We start from the raw sequence: 23,138 nt of genomic DNA on the forward strand, positions 1-23,138 counted from the left end.
CGCTCATCCTTTAGGAGAATGCTCTTGAAGTGTCAAACTATTTTCAACTAGTTTGAACCAAGTTCAAAGCGGTTCAGCGGGTTCAAAAGTTCCAACAGGTTCGATAGTTTAGAAAGTTCAAAAGTTTAGAACTTTGGTTAAATGAACAAGTTTTGACTAACAACAAGCTAAGAGAAATATTTTGCTTTAGGAAAACTTGTATGTTATGTACTTAGGATAATTTAAGCTAAAGGGGAAATCAAACCAAAGGTTCCAAAGGAAATAGAAATCAAAATAAAGGTGACTCTCCAAAAAATACATGAACTAACACATTGAAAAGTCGCATATTTCTCTTAGGCCTATGAGAAAAAAATTGGATTTGAAACAATATTTTCTACAACTTTGTAAATTGTGTATTTTTTTTGCTGAGGTTACAACAATTTTGTGATTTTTTCTTGTTAAGGTTGCAAATTTCTCTCATAAGCATGTGAAAAAATGAATGGATTTGAAAATAATCTATCCTTAAAACAAATTGATTTGAAATAATTTGTTGTGCAACTTTCAAATTTCTTTCAAGCCTCCGAGGAAAAGAATAGATTTAAATTAATATGTTGCATAGCTTCCCACATTGTCAATTTGAAATGATTTGTTTGAAATATTTTTGTAGAGTTGATTTGAAAATGTGTTATTTGATTTGGTGATTTGTTTTTTTCGATAATGAGATTGCTCCATGCTTGGAGATGTGTTCATGGAGGCATGAATCATTAGTTTTATCATAGTGGCAAGTTTCCAAAACTGTAAACAACATGAACAACATTCTATAGGTTTGGAAGTAGTTTTTGGAATTTAATTTTTAGAAATTTTTGTATTAATATATTAATTTTACCCCTAGAAAAATGGGGGAAGTCAATCGAAATTAATGAGTTAATGGGTAGAAATTATTTTAAAATAAATTAATTTTGGAATTTAAGAATACAATGACTTTAGGTATAAAAATTAATTTGTGAACCATGACCAAAAATATTAACTCCATGCCTTTAGTTATAAAAAATTATATTTTGAACCACAACCAAAAACATTAGCTTTGTGTCTTATAGATAAGACATGGACTAATAAAAGTGTTTCATTTCATCACAAGACTCTTCACTAATACCACATCCCAAACACAAAAATCCCCACGAAAAAAACAACAAAACTACTTCATGGACTATAGGATTGAGGTAACAAAAGCAAGAGATTTACTTCATTTACGAAGTCATCAATGTTGGCAATTGACGAAGCCTTGCATGCATTTTCATCTGCAAAAACTACAATCCTCACAATATCTCTCAGTTGCCTCCCCCTTTTCTGCATCTCACTTCCCAAGTAGCCATCCATGAACAACCTCATAATCTTCTCCACCTTACTTTGTCAAATTATCCATCCATGCCCCTAAAAATATTGACGCTCATGCTGACTTCCTCCCCCAAAAGCTTAGAATTATAAAATTGATCCAATGCAATGGGCCACCCAATCATAGGCACACCTTCGCTCAGGCTCTCAAGCATAGAATTCTATCCACAATGGCTTAGAAATCAGTAGGTTGAATAATGAGAAAGGATAAGAAATTATAGCGTCCAACCCATTAGAAGAAGCTCTTGTTTCAACTCCATCATTCTCCCTTCAAATCCTTCTAGTAGAAAGTCATTCAATGCATTAGTTACTCCAATGGGAGGATGAATGGCCCAAATAAAGGTCAGTCAAGAAACTTCAATGATCAAAGCCAAAGTGTCATGTCTCTCTTGTCAATATGCATAGACATGCTTATTTGGATCCTTATGTGGTGATCAAGACAAAGTTAGATTGGTCAACTCTTTTTTTTGACGATAATTACAAAATATTTAAGTTAATTTCATAAGTTTGTAACTTAATATCATTTCTAAGGATGGATTAATGATTAATTGATGCATAGATGGATGTTACGTGGTGTCACATTTCATTTTTATATGATGTTAGGTTATGTCACTCATGATTATATTTAATGATGTATTTAATTATACTATTTGAGTTAATTATTCATTATATATTGCAAGTGTTTGAGTGGTTGTAGTTTTGAAGGTACGAGAGTGTGGTTGAGGTAGAGAGGGTTAGCCTCTCCGAAGGGGATGAGTTAGGGGATCTCACAACCACACCCACACACCACTTAAGAATTAGATGTTGGAGTTGATGAAAGCCAACTCCAAAGACACCCAAGATCACTTGCATGTGAAAACCTGTCAAAGAGAAGCCAAGGAGAGGAAGAGCATGGAGCAAGGGTAAAACCCTAAACAGACATGAGAGACAATATGTGCAAACACAAGAAGAAAATGTATTTACAATATGCACAATGCCTTTATGTTATGTTATGTTGAAAATAAAAAGAGGGAGAGGTTGCTTATAAAGACCTCAAGGAAGCTTGTAGAACAAGCTAGAAGGTGGTAGAAGATAAGGATGACAACTCAGCACACATCCACAAAAGGTGGAACATGCTAGAAGGGAACAAACTCCCATGTTGTCAACAACTAACCACTACATGCATTAAATACAAAATATTAAATAAATGCATTTACCTAAGTAAGCTTAATTAATAGAATAAATAATTAACAATTAATTAATTATTTACTCTGACACCCCCCCTTAAGTGCAACTTAGGGAAATGCCTTAAGCTCACAAAACTAAGATGAATGCAGAATGGGTCCCAGAAATGAGGCCATTTTAGGTACCCAAGTACAATGCAATAAAATGCAAACTTTTTAAGTGGGGAAAGAGAGAAAACCACGTGGGAAAAACCCTCCCCCAAAAAGAGGTAACCTAGTGAAGAACTGAAGAAGCCTCCAACTAGGGAAATGTCCCCTAAAAAAGGAACAAGAAGTGATCATGAAGAAGCATCACTGAAGCATGAAGAAGCCACAAATCTGCCAAATTGTTGATCTGAAGAACCTCCATGGAAGAAGAAGGCACAAATCGAGCATGTCTATATGGTAGATGATCCATCTCACTGAAATGCATAGGTAGCCAGCCACTGCAATCGCCTTGTATATAGGATCAACTACTGAATACATAGTTCACACTATCGAACCATCAAACCATGGATGCATTAGAAAAACAACATAACCCCCCCTTAATGCAGACGGGGTGTGATGACAGGCAATTGAGAAGGTGGGCCAAAGTCTCCTGCAAATGAACCAAGAACGACAAGAGAGGGAAAGAGGTACAGACACCTATAAAGACACGATCAAATAGACTCTACATGGGGCTAATTTCATGGAAGGGACACTCACTTGACAAAGGGAGAATGCCTAAAACAGCAAACAACTATCCTCCCCATGGTGCTTTATGAAAATAGTGCATGTACAACTGACTCAAAACAATGTTCATAATCCCCAGAATGCAAAAGTGGCACTTTATCTCAGTGCCATACAAAAAAGTGCTTCAAAATGATAGCTACAATGATCAAAACTAAAAACAAGTTGCAACAAAACAAAGTACAACTAAAAACAAGAGAAACCATGCCAAGAAAATGATCCTCGGGCCTAAAACACTCAAAATATCCACCATATAGAAAAATTGCAAAAATTATGATAGAAAGAGCATGGGAAAAAAACTCAAGAAAAGGACCACATTTCTGAAAAGGTGATAGAACCAGCTTTCCAAAAATATAAAGTTTTCAAAAAATGGGCATGGGATGCAAAAGATATGCTTGTCAGAGTCAAAAACATAACTTAAGACTTTAACTAAAAAAATGGGCAATGAAAAGGCATCAAAACCTAAAAATGCTTGCACCAAAGTCTCCATCTTAGAACTAGCTTTCTGGTGCTTCTTTTGGATCGGAAAAATACCTCTGTATGCTCAAGTTATGGCCAAAAAATAAAGAGTAGGTCCAAAATGACCCTGAAGGAGAGGTGCAAGAAGGATGCTAATGACATGCTGATGTCATCATTTTACTGCAAAAAAATTGATGGCCATGTGATTGTCACCACAAAAAAAGAAGTCACGTGGTAGTGGCATGTGGATGCCACGTGGCAAGAGGCTGATGTAGCAAGTGCCACATGGCACCTGTGCCACGTGTCACGCGTAGAATGCGCACTAACTATGCAGAAAAGTTGAGTGGGTGGACTGATGGAGAAGACATGTAGATGGTGGAGATGGCTACAATTGGAGCTGAGGGAAACTAGCGGCAGAGTGGCATCAAAAATTGAATAGCCGGTGGGGTGGCACGGAGCTCCAACCGATGGTGGAGGCTGGGCAGCGGCAGACAGCGGAGGCGGAGGAGGGGGCTAGTGACGGCGGAGCGGGGCAGAAACTAAAGTAGAAGAGTTGCAGATGCAACCAAAGGAGTTGGGCGGGGGCAGCCCCGAGGTGGCTGCTAGGTGGTGCCATGATGGTGCACCCTGCGCCCCTTTTTAAATTTTTTTTTAAATTGCCATGCATCCGTACGATCTGTATGGAAAGCCCCTTGAACAATTTTTTTTTACCTCCCGGACCTCTATCTCCAAAAATGACAAGTTTTATATAAATCTTGACTGCAAACGGTCTTCTGGATCCAATGGTGATGTTCATTTTTCCCCAATGTGCTCTAAAAAAATTTTGATCCCCTGATTTGAAGAAAAAATGCACAAACAAACTAGGGTTTGTGACTTCAAATCACGGCTTCAAAATTCTTCAACCAAGCTGCAGCAGGAAGGCTCTGATACCATGTTGGAGTTGATGAAAGTCAACTTCGAAGATGCCCAAGATCACCTACATGCAAAAACTTGTCAAAGAGAAGCCAAGGAGAGGAAGAGCATGGAGCAAGGGTAAAACCCTAAATGGACATGAGAGAAAATATGTGCAAACACAAGAAGGAAATGTATTTACAATATGCACAATGCCTTTATGTTATGTAATGTTGAAAATACAAAGAGGGAGAGCTCACTTGTAAAGACCTCAAGGAAACTTGTAGAAAAAGCTGGAAGGTGGTAGAAGATAAGAATGACAACTCAGCACACATCCACAAAAGGTGGAACATGCTAGAAGGGAACAAACTCCCGTGTTGTCAAAAACTAACCACTACATGCATTAAATACAAAATATTAAATAAATGCATTTACCCAAGTAAGCTTAAGTAATAGAATAAATAATTAACAATTAATTAATTATTTATTCTAACATTAGATGCCTAATTAATGTTGCATTCTATTTTGTGTTAATCTAATTCTTGAATGTTTAAAACACAATGGAAAGGTTATTGATGAAAGCTTCCTATATGCTATGATAATATATTGTTATATTACTTATTACATCATTAATTGATAGTTTATTGATGAAAGCTTCCTCTATTTGAAACATAGTTGTACGTTATCATTCTTGTATATAGGTTGTTCACCGGGAAGGGGCATGGTTAAGAGAAGCTACCTCGTAGTCTCCATTATAGTTGACTCAAAGCTTTAACAAGCACTAATAGTGGTGACCATTAAAACCTAAGGAAAATGTAGCACCCTTTGATTGAGTTTTCCTTGTTTGGATCTGCCACAAATTAGGAAAGATTTTGTGTTTTCTTGCATGATATTTCTTTCTTGATTGCATACGGGTTGCGATGAGTTTGAGCTATGCCTTCTTTCACTAGTGATTGGGAATAAATATAGTCTTCTTCACCCTTAGGCTCCTATTTTTGGCTGGCTATAGGATATCTAAAATATCCACAACCATGTACTCCAATGGGTTTCTCTTTTCAAGTCCACTTACCATATAATGGTTAGACATTTGAATGGAAATGTGAGTAAACCTTTCTATTAATAAGACTAACCCAATTGCTTATTTTAAAACACCAATCATACTTCTATATATTTCATGAGGAAAATATCTAAGATGTATTCTATTCTTCCTCTGTTATGGGGTTTTGAGGAAAGTAAGTTATGTGAGTTGTATTGGACTACTGTTATACCATTTTCATGAAATCTCTATATTGTTTTTTTTTTTCATTTAGTAACCACATATTTAACATTGCTATATTAATGTGCTAGTTGTAGGCTCACAATTTATGTTGCTGCATGTTCAAAATACCTTGGGTTGGTGTTTTCTATAACTTCCAAAAACACTACTGTAGACCAAAACTCCACATATAATGGTGTGACCAAAATGGACTTGGCCTCTATTATACTATTGTTGCAATCAAATGCCATAATGAATCTCTATTTTACCACTATATTGTTGTGGCATACATATTGTATTTTGAATCTCTAAAATTCAGTATTACGATGGTCTTGATGAGAACATTTAGTGTTTCCAGAGTAAGAGATGAGGATAATTTGTACAAATAAAACTAAATGTTACACTAGACAACTATTAGGTTCCTTACTTTTGTTAAAAGGATCCAATACTCTAAATTATGGATAATTCTCATTGGTCTATGTACTAATTTAAGAGATATTGCCTCCTAAATTAGGAAATACTAAAACTTATTAAAAAAAAATGAGGTTGTTGAGTGCTAAATGACAATGTTAGTTGTAAATTCTTAATGACTAGTCCTAGTATTTGATGTTTATATCCTTTATGGAAGGGTAAAATGTGGCAAAAGGGAGGGTGGAGATGGATGCATTAGGTTTTTGCTTCTCTCAACCTATCAGATTCTGAAAAGTAGGATTTATTATGTTTTGTCTCTCTTGTTGGTAATACTGATGAATTTTGTGCTTGGCCAGGCCATTTTGTATTGCATTTAAGTAACATGTTCTGACATGTAGCCTATGCATGACTATGCTCACTTTTTGTTGCATATGTATAGATATGCTTATTTAAAATAAATTTATATGTAGGTAGATGTGTTACAATTTTTCTTTTACTGCATATGTGTAGATGTGTAGTGTTTTTTTCTTTTCCATACCATATTCTATGATTAGGCTAATAGGCACATGGTTGTATCTAGTTTATTTCATGGCTACACCAGATCTATCTGATCCATCTTGTTCTAGGAAGCTAGGCTTCTTGTGATAGGGTTAGGGAATTATACATGTCAAGAAGAATCTTGAGGGAGTATACACTCTGTAGTTGGCGAGGTAAAAGCACCTAGGTGACGCTTCTGTCTTAGATAGTAGATGGACGACATTAGATGGCTTTGGAGACTAGATACACTAAAGGACACATGAATTTTTTTGATAACCTTTCTTATGGTCTTGTAATTTTCATCTTAGAGATGATGAATAGTAACATTCAATTGATGTGATCTCTAATTATTAAGTAATGCAATCCTAAAATATTGAGATGTACTTTTCCTTATGTATAAGACGAACATACATTGTAATTCAACACCATAGTTCATATGATGTAATGTTCATGCGATATAAAACAGCACCTTAGTGTTATACTGAATTTGTTAATAAACTAATTGTTTTTATCATATTAGTTAATGGATAATGAATGAGATCTTGACTTTTCAACTCTAGTTGTGATTGGTTTCTCTTTCGCATTTTTTGTTCTTATGTGATGTGGCATTTTTTATTAGGACATCATTCTTACATATGGTATTAGAGCTATGTTTAAATCCTAGGCCTTGGGCTACCATGCTAACTTGCACCCATGTGTGGCAAGTGTTTGAGTTATCACCATGGCCAGAATAGCTAATCATAGAGGTGGGTCTAGTAGTGGTGCATGAGCTGAGGAATCTAATGAGAGGTTAGATCAGATATTGACATTGTTGACCCAACAAGAGCCTTTTTTATAGCAACAAGGCCAAAGAATTGATAACATAGAGCATGAGGCTCGAGGTAGACAAACTAACGAAGAGGCAATAAAGCATGATGAAGATCAGCACTCTAGAGCCATACATAAGTAGGAGGAGGAACTAAGGAATAAATTTGAGGATGATCTATTGGATGAGGCTCATAGGAGGTCTGAGGTAGAGCAGAAGGTTGATGACGACCGTTAGATTGCTCTCATTAATACTGATAGGTTATAAATAGTAGTTGACTTGAGAAAAGATCTCAAGAAAGTGACCTCACTAACATTTTATGGTAGATCTTTAGGGGAAGATGTTGAGGCATGGATTACCAACATGGAGAAGTATTTCTTGGTGTGAAACTATACAGGGAAATTTAGAATAATTTGGGCCACATTTTAGCTGATGGGTGAGGTAGCTACCTGGTGGGATGGTGCAATGGCTAAAAAGAAATTTCAGCATGGGGAGGTAATGTGGGAAGAATTTTTGCATCTTTTCCACAAATAATGGTTACCTCAGCTATTCTATGACAAGAAATAATCAAATTTCTACAAGTTAGTTTAGGGGAACATGAATGTTACACATACCATGAACATCTTTGTCATTTGGTGAAGTATGTTCCTCAATATCAACATGATGAGTTATTTAGAACTTGAAAATTTTTGATGGGTTTATGACTTGAGATATACAATGAGATCAAAATGTAGGAATCTGAGACCATGGATTTTGCACTGCATAAGGCTCTTAAGAAGGAATAGAGACTGAAGGATGCTTCCTCATCTAAATCTTCCAACTAGAACTATAAAAGGAAGTTCCAAGACAACAAGTCTTATAAGGATAATAGGGGGTATTAGGATGACAAGAAAAAAGGAAATGGAAAGAAAAAAGAAATCAAAAACATGAAGGATAAGGGATAGGACAATTCTAACAAGAATAGGAATAAGAAAAATTGGAACAATAACAAGAATCAAAACAATATAAATAAAAGAAATAGAAATAGAAGGAATGTAAATGATAGGGGTGAAAAGAATAGGAATGATGATAGGAGGGGCCCTAGGATAGGATTTTATGTATGTGGCAGTAACCACTTTGTTGCTAAGTGTCCATAATTATCTAACAAGAGGGACTTTCCACCATAGCACCACATCCATGTTGTAGTTGATCATAGGCAAGCAAATTTTCAAGCCACTCCTATACAGATGACTAGTACACTATTTGGTTACCCTATTTCTATTCTTATAGATACTGGTGCTATTGAATGTTTTGTAGATCCCAATATAGTAGCTAAGATACCTATTAGGGCCAGTTTTATGGCTGAACCTTGGACTATAGAATATGGTAATAGGGCTGAACATAGGGTAGAACAATGCTTATTTTGCAGTGGGTTGGAACTCCCTAGCTTTCAAATAGAGTTAAACTTGTATGTAGCGTCTTTGGGCTCATATGATGTCATCCTAGGAATCAACTAGTTAAGTAAACATAAATCCTTATTTAATTGTTAGGATAAGGTGATCGAATGCCATAATATCATAGGTCACTCAGTGATGCTAAATGGTGTCAAACAATCATTTGAATGAAGAAAATTTTTAGCTATGCAATTGAAGAAAACAAAGAGGAAGGGATGCCAGTTATATGTTGTCCATGTCAAGAATTTGGAAGATATTCCATTTTGATTAGAGGATCATCCTATTTTGTAGGAATTTAGAGACATGTTTCTAGATGATTTTCTTGAACTACCCTCTAAGAGGGAGTTCAATTTCGCCATAAATCTTGTGCCAGGAGCATGACATCATTCAAAGGTTCCTTACCATATGACTTCCATAGAAATGTATGTGTTGAACACTTAGCTACATGAACTCTTGGATAAAGGTTTCATTTGACCTAGTGTATCACCGTTGGGAGCTCCTATAATTTTCATTAAGAAGAAGGAAGGTTCCTTAAGGTTGTGCATTTATTACCACATGCTAAATAAGGTGATCATAAAAAATTGAGATCCTCTCCCAAGAATTGATGAACTATTTGATTAGATGAAGGGAGCAACCATATTCTCTAAAATTGATTTGAGATCTGAATATCATTGAATTCAGATTTAGGATGAAGACATACCTAAGACAACATTTAGAACTAGGTATGGGCATTATGATTTTGTAGTCTTACCTTTTGGAGTGACAAACGTGCTTGCTACTTTCATGAACCTGATGAACAATGTATTTAGGGACTATCTCAAAAAAGTCATGGAGATATCTATTGATGATATCTTGATATACTCCAAGAATTTATAAAAGCATGAAGAACACTTGCATATAGTCTTGGAGCACCTGAGAGAGAGAAAATTGTATGGGAAGATCTCTGAGTGTTCATTTTATTAGAAAGAGATCCACTACCTAGGGCATATTTTATTAGCTGATGGCATAGCAGTGGAATCTGTAAAGATAAAAGCCATCCTTGAATTGCCAACTCTATAGAACATAAGTGAAGTTAGGAGTTTTATGGGTCTTTCTAGGTATTATAGGAAATTTTTTGAGGTATTTTCTAGCATAGTAGTACCAATCACATCTCTCCAGGAAAAGTGCAAAAGGTTTGAGTGGACAAAATCATATGAGAAAGCCCTTCAGTTTCTTAAGCAAAGGCTTACCACCGCTTCGATCTTGATTATACCAAATCCTAATGGACACTTTTTTGTCACAATAGATGCTTTAGGAGATGGGCTTGGGGGTGTATTAATGTAAGACAGTAAGGTTGTTGCCTACGAATCTAGGAAGCTCAAATTGCATGAACTAAACTATGTTCCTCATGATTTAGAACTAGCTACGATAGTACATGCATTACAGAGGTGGTGACATTACTTGTTGGGGAAGCCATTTGAGCTTAAAACTGATCATATGGGGTTGAGGTATATTTTCATTCAACCTAATCTGAATGCCAAGCAAAGGCAGTGGCTTGAATTCCTCAGTGAATACAATTTTGGAATTGAGTATATTAAAGGAAAAGAGAAAAGGGTAGCAGATGCACTTAATTGTAGAAGGCATATCACCACTATCACTACATCTTGAACTCATATGAGAGAGTATATTCTTCAATACCTTCTTGGAGATACCCATTACGAATAGGTGAAGTCAGTATTGGACACCGATGCCTCTGATTCAAGATTTGTTAATTACTCTTTTGATGATGATGGTGTACTTAAGTACTAGAATAGGATATATTTTCACAACCATGAAGGGTTGGAAAAATTGTTGATCTCAAATTGGTTGATAATTGAGTGTCAACACACTTAAGCTTTTTACTAAGTTCATTCCCAACTAGTAACATATGCCAAGTATAATATGTATAGATGCTGAGTAAATCAAGTGTTGAGTAAATAGTAAGTGCCAAGAAATTCAAGTGCTAAGTGAACAATAGATGTAGAGAAAGTTCAAGTGCCGAGTTAGATAGAATTACAATATGTGTTGAGCATCAGTATTATCAAGTGTTGAGTAACACAGAATGGATCTAGTTTTTTATGATGGCACAAACAACTATGTAAATCATTTTTGCACCAACTAATGGATAGATCTTGAAGCTTTGAAGATAAGATCAAATCTGTTTGGATTCCCTATGTGATCAACATGCAACCAATCAGAAAAATTGAAGGAATTGAGTAGGAAAACATGAATGAATCTCAATCGTAGATTCATACCTAACCCTAAACCACCAAAGTATTTTTAAAGGGAGATGAAGCCCCATAATTAAAGTATGAGAGAGAGAATTAGAGAATGTATGTGAGGAGCTGATGCTAGCAAAGATTTCAAGGAATTGAAAGGGGTGAATTGATCAGTATAAATTCTAGGTGACTTAGAAGGATAGAATTGCAGAATAAATTTGTAGAATAGAGGATCGAGGATACATCAATTTCATATTAGATTAGAAAGTATCAAGATGGAATAAATTGAGATCTAAAATCAGCAATACCAAATTATAAGTAGTCAAATCAAACATTCTACTGTCAGATCAAAGTTTGCACTGAGATTTGTTGGCTTTTTTGAGGTTTTAGAAGTTATCAACCTAGTTTCTTATTAGCTTGCTTTGCCACCTTCTTTCACCCACATTCATAATTTTTTCAATGTGTCTCTGCTTAAGCCATATCATCTTAAGATATCTCATGTGCTTGACTAGCATGTGTTTAAGGTACTTGATCCAGGGTGATGGCAGTTAAGCCCACCTGATTCATTGAGCAGCATATCGTCAAGGTACGAGACAGGGACGTCCTCTAGTATAAGGTCCAATGGGAGCAATTTGGTGTATATAGTTCCACTTGGGAGGATGAGGAGGATTTATAGAAATCCTTTCCTCATATTTTTGTATGGCTTGTTTTATTTTAGCTAGATATCAATTTTGGATGTGTGTGCATGCTTATTTTTGTTGTGATTTTACATCAGGACAATACCTTTTCCTAGGGGGGAGGGATGTTTCATCTCACTTGTTGACATGCTTGAAAATGCTTATTTGGATGCTTATATGATGATTGAGTCAAAGTTAGACTGGTCAACCCTTTTTTTTGAAGAAAAATTAAGAAATATTTAACTTGATTTCCTAAGTTTGTAACTTAGTTTCTCTATTGAGGGTGGATTAGTGATTAATTGATGCACAGATGGATGTTATGTGGTGTCACATTTCATTTTATATGATTCTATGATATATGCCACTCATGATTATATTTAATGATGTATTTAAATATACTATTTGGATTACTAACTTATTGCTTGTTATGAGTGTTTGAGTGGTTGTAGGATCAAAGGGATGAGAGTGTGGTTGAGGTAAAGAGGGTCAGCCTCTTAGAAGGGGATGAGTAAAAGGATCTCACAGTTGCACCCACACACCACTTAAGAATTAGATGCTTAAATAATGTTGCATTCTATTTTGTGTTAATTTGATTCTTGAATGTTTAAAACATAATGGAGAGGTTATTAATGAAAGATTCCTTTATACTATGATAATCTATTATTATTTTACTTACGACATCATTAATTGATAGGTTTTTTATAACCAAAGGTGGGAAAATATATCTTTATTTTCTCTTTTTACATCCGAAGCATCTTACACATATGAGGGAATAACTAACAATTCTATGCACATATTTGGGAAAAGGAAAGAATAATGCAATTGTGTCAGGTACAAAAAAAATCTAATATTATAAAAATAATAATTATTTTTACTTTGGGGGTGATGCCAATAGGAGAAAAATTTGGAAGTAGACAGAGGGAGTTTGGATTGAGCACGAAGGACAACATATTTTTCAGGTTCCCCTTTAAGTGCTAGTTAATCACATGTTACTTATTCAATGCATGGAAACCTCTAAAGATTTTGATTTTTGTAACTACATATTTGTCACCTAGTTGTTTTTGCAAGGATTTTAAGCATTATGTTATTTCACTTTGGAGAGGTCAATGTAATTTTTTTATTCAATCACATGAGTGTAAATTTAAGCTATTGTAAAAATAGATACATTGTGAGGATCCTTGTACAAATATCAAATGTAAAAGATTTGTTTAATAATACCAAACAACACAGTAATGTCGGATCTATAGGTATGATACTAAACATTAAATACGTTATATTCATTTTGAAACATAGTTGTACATTATCATTCTTGTCTGTAGGTTGTTCACTAGGAAGGGGCATGGTTAAGAGAAGCTACCTCGTAGTCTCCATTCCAGTTGACTCAAAGATTTAAAAAGTACCAACAATAGTGACTGCTAAAACCTAAGGAAAATGTAGCACTCTCTAATTGAGTTTTCCTTGTTTGGGTCTGCTGCAAATTAGGAAAGATTTTCTATTTTTCTTATACACTATTTCTTTCTTGATTGCATATGGGTTGCAATGAGTTTGAGCTATGCCTTTTTTCACTAGTGACTGAGAATAAATATAGTCTTCTTTACCCTTAGGCTTTCATTTTTGGCTAGTTGTAGGATATCTAAAACATCCACAACCATCTACTCCAATGGGTTGTTCTTTTCAAGTCCACTTACCATATAATCGTTAGACATTTGAATGGGAATGTGAGTAAACCTTTTTATTAACAAGACTAACTTAGTTGTTTATTTTAAAACACCAAACATACATCCACAGATTTTATGAGGAAAATATCTAAATTGTATTCTATTCTTCCCCTATTATGGGGATTTGAGGAAAGGAAATTGTGTGAGCTGTATTGGATTGTTGTTATACCAATTTCATGAAATCTTTGTATTGTTTTGCTTTTGTGGTTAGTAACCATGTATTTAACATTGCTATATTAATGTAATAGCTATAGGTTTACAATTTATGTTGCTATATGTTCAAAATACCTTGTGTTGGTATTGTCTATAACTTCCAAAAACACTACTATAGATCAAAAATCCACATACAATGATATGACGAAAATGGACTTTTTCTTTGTGTTAAATCTCCATACTCTTATACTATTGTTGCAATCAAATTCCTTAATGAATCTTTATTTTACCACTATATTACTATGTCACACATATTGTGTTTCAAATATCTAAACTTTAGTATTACAAGGGTCTTGATGAGAACATTTAGTCTTGTCATAGTGATGTTAGAAATAATAGTCCACCAAGATAACTGGGCAAGGGGGGGTGAATCAGTTTTCCAATAATTAAAACATTTATCAACCTTAAACAATCCTATCCATTCAACCAAAGTAAAGAACAACCATAACAAGATGCACATAGACAATTACACTAGATATGCTAACTAGGGAAACCCTTGATCAGAGGGAAAACCCTTATGGAAATGATGCCCATAATATGATGTACTAATATAAATATTCCTTGTTAGAGGATGGACCATGTTAGGAGTCTATTACAACATTTAGTACATATGATCCTTGTTAAGAGATTTTGAATCCTTGTTAGAAGATTCCAACCCTGTTAGGAGTTGTAAAAGATAGAAGGACCCATTTTCTAAATAGCTTTTGGGGCAAGACCACTGAACTTATTATCGAACTGATCTCTCAACTATTCCTTGCAGAATAATTGTATGTACTATGCTTCAAACACTTTTCCTCTATCGTATCAATTAGACCAATCACTATCAAACCTTGTAGACCATGTCACACACCTTGGATCCAAGTATCCAACTTCAGATCACTCAATAAAACCTCAGCAATAAAGTTTCCTTCACTTCTACTCTACTCTTCTCAACTTCATATTCTACTCTTTGTACTACTTATAATTACTTCTCTTCCATATAGCCAAACTTATGATAAAGTAAAATGTCCTTCCTTTATATCAAATCCATAATAAAATTCCTTGAGCTGACGGTTACCTTCTTAATTAATTATTATAGGAGCACATTAATAACACGTTAGACTTAGTGATAACATTAATCTTTCACCTTATATCTTGAATATCTTTCCCTATATGTATCATTATGATGAGAAAACTTAACCACACCATCAACAACATGTCTTCTTGACATCTTTAACTTTGGCTTCTCAAAATAACAACTATGCTAAGAAATATAACAAGTTTACTAGAACATGCCTCAGTAAACTCTATCTCAGAACAATCTTTACTAAAACTTGCATAACTTCTTCCAAACTTAATATTTTATGCTTTTGAGGTTAGCTACATATACTAGACACTTAGTAGCATCTCTCTTTAACCTAACTATTTAATGTACTCAATGATTTGTCTATGCCAACTTGATCTTTCCGTTGTTCTTCTATTAGATACCACAAAAAATTTCTATGTGGACATCAATGCCAAATACAGTCATGAATGTAACATATCATCATGATAATGATTGTATCATAATTATACAATACTCTCCCATAGGAATATCATCGGCATTCATGCTTTCAATAATCTCCCCCTTTGGCATTGATGACAACATAGATAAAAAAACATCTAGTTCCAAGAATACCAACTGCAAAAGACTATTAACCTTGCTTTTCAAATCCTCTTCATCAATCATTCTCCCGCATTGATATACCTCAATGTCCTTTACATCAAACTATTTTCCATACTATACTTCTCCCTTCAATGTACTCAAACTGTTTTTCATGCTAAACTTCTCCCCCATTGACATCAATGTCAAAGGTTTCAATAACCATCAAACTCTGCAACAACTGATTCTTACTCACCTTAAGTGTCCAAAGATACTATTCAAAAACAACATCCAATAAGAGTCCTAGATGAATCTATCCATCATAGATACTCCCCCATATAGGAAGCATCAACATTTAGTCTAGAAAAATAATAGTGCTCTGTTACACTGGACTGATGCACTCTTGCATCTTTTACTCTAATGTAGGAAGGGGCATAACTCCTAACATACTTCACAAATACTCAAAAGTCTCTTTGGGAAGAGGCTTAGTGAAAATATTTGCAATCTGCTCTTTAGTGCTCACATACTCCAATATAATTTCCTTTTCTAAAAATTTCTTTCTCAACATGTGATACTTGATAGAAATGTGCTTGGTCTTAGAATGCAACACTAGATTCTTAGACATATTTATTGTGCTTGTGTTGTCACAATGTATGACAATAGGTTCATTGATTTCTATCCTTATATCCTTCAACATTTGCTTCATTCAAACAACTTGATTACAATTTTTTTTTGTTGCAACATATTTTGTTTTTGCTATACTTTGTGAGGTACAATCCTACTTCTTGCTTAGCCAAGAAACCAATCTTCCTCTAAGAAAGAAGGCTTCACCACTAGTCCTCTTTCTATCATCCATAATGCCTACCCAATTAGCATTAGTATAAGCACATAAAGTAAAATCATTAGACTCAACATACCACAATCCAAACTTTGGTGTTCCCTTTAGGTATCTAAATATCCTTTTGACTACTACATAATGTGCTTCTCTGGGATCAGCTTGGAATCTTGTAACAATTCCAACTATATTTTCTATATGTGGCCTTGTGTGAGTTAGATATTGCAATCCTACGATCATAGATTTGTACTTTTTCTACTCAATAGTAGTTGTCTCAGGCCTTGTAGATAACTTGTGTCCAGTTACCATAGGTGTTCCAATGGGTTTACATGTTTCCAAACCAAACCTTTTTAGTAAATCTTTCAAATACTTAGTCTGAGAAAGAAATATTCCTTCTTTATCCTATATAATTTGTAATCCTAAAAAATATTTCATTTCTCCTATCATACTCATTTCAAATTCTTTCTTCATTTCTTCTACAAACTTGTCACTTTCATCATCATTTCCTCTAGATATGATATCATCAACAAATATTACCAAGATCATCAATCCATCATCAATTTCTTTCTAATAGATATTTATATCTACCATACCTTTGCTATATCCAAGCTTTGTCAAATTCTTGTCCAACCTTGCATACTAGGTTCTAGGTGCTTTGTTGAAGCCATACAATGCTTTCTTTAGTCTACATACTATGTCCTTGTCATTTCTCAAAGGACAACCTTCAGGTTGTTCTATCTATACCTCTTCTTCAACTTCTCCATTTAGAAATGCTAACTTGACATCCATTTGATATACTTTGAATTTCTTATATGCTACATATGCTAAGAATAACCTTCTTCTATTCTATCCATAGGAGCATAGGTCTCATCATAGTCTATTCCTTCTCACTATAAGTAACCTTTACATACCAATCTTTCCATGTTCCTTACAACTTCACCTTGTTCATTCATCTTTTTTCTGAATACCCATTTAGTTCCTATCACATTCTTGTCTATTGATCTGGGGACCAATTTCTATGTCTTATTCTTTAATATCTGATCCAATTCCTCTTTCATAGATTGCTTCTAATGGTCATCTTTGCATGCTTCATTTGCATTCTTAGGTTCAACTTGAGATATAAAACATAGTTCTTCATTGATTCTACTTCGTGTCATCACACTTTTATCTCTACTTCTGATGATTTGCTCAGGTGGATGATTCTTTGTCATATTCTTACCTAAAGTAGGAGTTGTTATCTCAACTCTTGGCTATATTTAAGTTTTCTAAGCTTTGTTCCTGCGTTCTCTCTCCTTCATTCTATAAATCATTGTTAGTCTCAAGGAATACTTAATCATTCCTTCATTTAATAACAACATCATCATCTAAATTGTAATCAACTATTCTTTCTTGTATCTTGAATTTCTCATCAACTCTTACATTTGCACTTTCCATAATAGTTTTAGTTCTCAAATTATAACATCTATAAGACTTTATTTTCAATTAATAACCAAGAAAAGTACCGTCATCACTTCTAGCATCAAACCTACCAATATCATCATCTCTTTTGATAACACTTACTGCCAAAAATTCTAAAATACTTAACTGTAGGTGAGTGACCAAACCATAGTTTATAAAGGGTCTTGTTTGTGTCTTTCTTGACCTATACTCTATTCATAGTGTAGACTATTGTATTCATAGCTTCTCTCCAAAACATCTTGGATACGTCATTCTTGGCTAACATAGCTCTTGTTGCTTATGTTATTGATCCATTTCTTCTTTTTGAGCTATACCATTTTGTTTAGGGGTTTTCAGAGCTCATAAATGTCTTTTTATTCCATTAGCTTCACAAAAGATGTTAACCTCATTTGAAGTAAACTCTCATCTTCTATATGATCTTAAACATTCTTCATGCCTAATTCATTATTAACTCTATTCTTGAATGTCTTGAACTTATCAAATGCCTCAAATTTTTCTTTAAGAAATGCAACCCACATCATTCTAGAAAAGTCATCAACTAAATTTATCAAATAACTTTCACCATAGAACCTTTAGTATTCATAGGACCACTGGGATTTGTCTATAAAATCTCCAATTTTGTTGTAGCAATAAACTTCCTGCAGGGAAAAGTTCTGTTATGCTTTGCCAAAACACACTCCTTGCAAATTATGTTAGTAGGTTTGACAATCTTAGGAAAATCTTCAACTACAAACATACTACTGGTCTTTACAATACTATCAAAGTTTATATGAAAAAATCTCTTATTCCATAACCAAGTGTGATCTACCTTTGCAACCAAACATGTCATTTCAATAGCACTCAATTGAAATATATTACCTCTAGATCTGGTTCCTGTTCCAATTACCTTTCCATGTTCTTCTCTGATCATGCATGTCTTTACTAGTGAACTACAACCAATAACCTTTATCCACTAGTTGTCTAATTACATCCTTAGTGTTAGTTTTACCATCAAGAGTTATAGATCCAATACCTTTAACTTGGCATGTTGCACTATTTCCAACTCTGATAATGCCTCCATCCTAACTTTTGAATTCAACAAACTTGTTCATATCACTAGTCTGATGATGTGAACAACCACTATCAATTATCCAATTAGATTTCTTTTTCAACTTGTGACACCACAACTACTTTCTTTGGACTTTCTTGTTTAATAGCTACAACTCCAATTTTATTATCACTAGCACTTACTACTTGTTCATCAGAATCATCTTCTTCATTTGCATACAAACATTCTCTATCTCTTCTAGGTTTGAAATTTCCTCTATACTATTTCTCTCTTTTAGGACACTTAGATGCATAATGACCAAATTCATTACAAGTCCAACATTTAAATATTTTCTTAGCACATTTTTCTCTTCTTAATAGAAGGGCTACTTCTTCTTTAATCTTTCTATCCTCATCAGATCTGCTACTACTAGCAAAGTCTTCTCTAGCACTTGTGCTCCTTGATAACCTAGGTCAAATATTCAAGGCACTGAAAGTTGTTTCTATTTTGGTGAACTCTTCAGACTATCTAAGCTCATTCTCAACTACTTCAAGTCTTCCAAGTAATGTCTCCTTTGTGAAATCTTTGGTACAAGATATCAACAACTGTATCATTTGAGATACTGACTTAAATGGTGGTGTTAAGCTCTTCAATATCTTCAATATAATCTCATCATCTTCTTTGGTTCCTCCTTGAGATTTAATATATGCAATAATTTTTGATATTCTATCTACATATGTTCTTACTGATTCACCTTCCATCATTTTAGCATCTTGAAATGCACAAATCCAACTTTGTAGCCTCAATTTCTTAGAATGTTCATCACCTTCAAACCTAGTTTCCAAAGCTTTCCAAATCAAATGTGAAGCAACAAGTAACTTGACCTGATTGTATTCAATTTTAGGAAGTGTAATCAATAGTGCTTCTCCAGCTCTCATGTTGCACATAAACAGATCTCTTTTTTCCTTAGTACAAGTTTCCAAATCTTTTTCATCAATGACTATCTTTGATGATTTTGTCAAGATCCAATATCTTGGACCCATACACAATAGACGTGTCTTCATCTTTTCCTTCCAATTGTGATTATTTGTTCCATCAAACTTTGGACTATCTTTCCTGAACATGCTTTCCATGGATCTCCCAAATTGTTAAACTTTATCTTCAAGGACCTAAAGCTCTAATACCAATTGTTAGAAATAATAGTCCCCCAAGATAACTGAGTAGGGGGGTGGGGGGGAGGATGTTGAATTAGTTATCCAATAATTAAAACATTTATCAACCTTAAATAATCTTATCCATTCAATCAAAGTAAACAACAACCATAACAAGATGCACACAAACAATTGCACCATATGTTAACTAGGGCAACCCTTGATGAGAGGGAAAACCCTGGTGGGAATGATACCCATAAGATTATGTACTAATATAAATATTCCTTGTTAGAGGATGGAACCTATTAGGAGTCTATTACAACATGTAGTACATATGAGTCCTTGTTAGGAGATTTTGAATCTTTTTTAGAAGATTCCAACCTTGTTAGGAGTTGTAGAAGATAGAAGGACCCATTTTCCAAACAACTTTTGGGGTAAGACCATAGAACTCACTATCCAACTGATCTCTCAATTATTCCTTATAGAATAATTGTATGTACTATACTTCAAACTTCTTTCCTCTATGTTTTCAACTGGACCAATTACTACCAGACCTTGTAGACTAATTCATGAACCTTGGATGCAAGTATCCAACTTCAGATCACTCAATAAAACCTTGGTAATGAAGTTTCCTTCCCTTTCGCTCTACTCTACTCAAGTTCACATTTCGCTCTTTGTGCTACTTACAATTACTTCTCTTCCATATAGCCACACTTATGATAAAGGAAAATATCCTTCCTTTGTATATAATCCATGAAACAATTTCATTAGTTGGTTGTTACACCATCTCAATCAATTATTATAGGACCACATTAAGAACACATTACACGTAGTGATAACATTAATCTTTCTCCTTGCAACATGAACATCTTTCTGTACACATATCATTATGATGAGTGAACTTAACCATGTTATCAACAACATTCTTCTTCACATCTTTAACTTCAAATTCTCAGAATAAAAAATCTTCTAAGAGATATAAAAAGTTTACTAGAACATGCATCTATAAACTCTATCTCATAACAGTCTTTACCAAAACTTGCATAACTTCTTCCAAACTTAATATCTTATGGTTCCAAGGTTAGCTGCATATACTAGACATTTAGTAGTATCTCTCTTTAACCTCACTACTAAATGTATTCAATGATCTATCTGTACCAACTTGATCTTTCCACTATTCTTTTGGCATATACCATAGAAAACTGCTATGTTGACATCAATGACAAACATAGTCACGAATGTAACATATCATCATGATAATGATCTGATCATATATCTACAATAATCACCCATAGTAATATCATTGACATGGGGAGAATTTGTACAAAGAAAACTAAACATTATAGTAGGCAGCTTTTAGGTTCCTTACTATTGTTAAAAGGATCCAATACTCTGTATTATGGGTAATGTTTATCGGTCTATGTACTGATTTAAGTGATATTGCCTCCTAAATTAGAAAATATTAAAACTTATTAAAAAAAAATGAGGTTGATCAGTACTAAATGACAGTGTTAGCTATAAATTCTTAATGACTAGTCTTAGTATTTGATGTTTATATTTTTTATGGAAGGGTGAAATGTGGAAAAATAGAGGGTGGAGATGGATGCATTAGGGTTTTACTTCTCTCAACCTGTTAGATTTTGAAAAGTAAGATTCATTACATTTTGTCTTTCTTTTTGGTAATGCTAACAAATTTTGTGCTTGGCCAGGCCATTTTGTATTGCATTTAAGTATGTTATTAGTACATGTAGTATGTGTGTGACTATGCTCAAATTTTCTTGCATATGTGTAGATATGATTTATTTAAAAGAAATGTACATGTGGGTAGATTTGTTAAAATTTTTCTTTCATTACATATGTGTAGATGTATAGTGCTCTTTTGTTTTTTCTACTATATTTTGTGATTAGGATAATAGGCATATGGTTACATGTAGTATGTTTCACGGCTGCACTAGTTCCATCTGATCCATTTTGTTCTGAGAAGCTAGGGTTCTCATGCTAGGGTTTGGGCATTCTTCATGTTAGGAAGAATCCCATGGGAGTAAACACTCTATGGATGGTGAGGTAAAAGTGACTGGGCCACACTTCCTTCTTAGATAGAAGATGGATGACATCTAATGACTTTGGAGACTAAATACATTGAAGGACACATGACACGTTTTAGTAACCATTTTGATGGTCTTGTAATTTTCATCTTAGTGATGATGCATGGTAACATTCAATTGATAAATCTATGATTATTGAGTAATGTAATCCTAAAAGATTGAGATGTACTTTTCCTTATGTATAAGATGGGCATACATTGTAATTCAATACCATAGTTTATACAATATAATGGTCATGCAATATATATCAACACCTTAGTGTTATGCTAAATTTGTTGATAAACTAATCATATTTATCTTATTAGTTAATGGATAATGAATAAGTTCTTGAATTTCAAGTTTGGTTGTGATTGATTGCTCTTTTGTATTTTTTTCATTCTTCTGTAATGTGACATCTTTGATTAGGACATGGTTCTTACACAAAGTCTCCATTTGATGGCAGGAGGTTCTGACCATGGTGCCAAAGGAAATGTAAAGAATTATGAGGGAGGACATGAGTTGAGCCATGTGACACAAAAATAATTGATGAGAGAATCAATGTAGCAACCATGGGCTCCATTGGAAGCATTAGGGAAGACACGACCCACAATCTAGACATGTCTGCTACTTCTGCTTCGCAAATGGTCCATGAATTTTGACTCCAAATAGTGGAAAGTATTGAGAAGAGTTCCCAGCTATTTATATTCCTTGGTATTTGGCATTTCAAGAAGATGTGTCATGGGTCCTTTCCATCCATCAACCTTAGGCATGTATTGTAAGAGGTTCCAAGAGTTGCATGTATTGTAACTAGCAGTTGCACCATAAAAGGTGCAAGGGGTATGCCGATAGGTTGTAGTTCTGAAAGCAATATTTAAATGATAAGAGATATTGTGGAATAGTGATTTATACTATTTCAATTAATTTCAACAAATTATAAAATGATGTACCAATTGATATATATGAGACACTAAGAAAGAAACAAAAGAACAACTATGGATGGAAATTAAGATGAATCTTGAACAAA

General features: G+C 34.2%; 1 pseudogene; it reads right to left on the minus strand.

Annotated features, from left to right (window-relative positions):
* Nucleotides 1-1,179: 1,179 nt before the first annotated feature.
* On the minus strand, nt 1,180-22,871 carry LOC149577890 (UDP-glycosyltransferase 92A1-like; annotated as a pseudogene).
* Between the last annotated feature and the right edge of the window lie 267 nt (nt 22,872-23,138).

The sequence above is a fragment of the Cupressus sempervirens genome, chromosome 1 (assembly GCF_028749045.1).
Source record: "Cupressus sempervirens isolate cs-2001-9-10 chromosome 1, ASM2874904v1, whole genome shotgun sequence".
Lineage (NCBI taxonomy): Eukaryota > Viridiplantae > Streptophyta > Pinopsida > Cupressales > Cupressaceae > Cupressus > Cupressus sempervirens.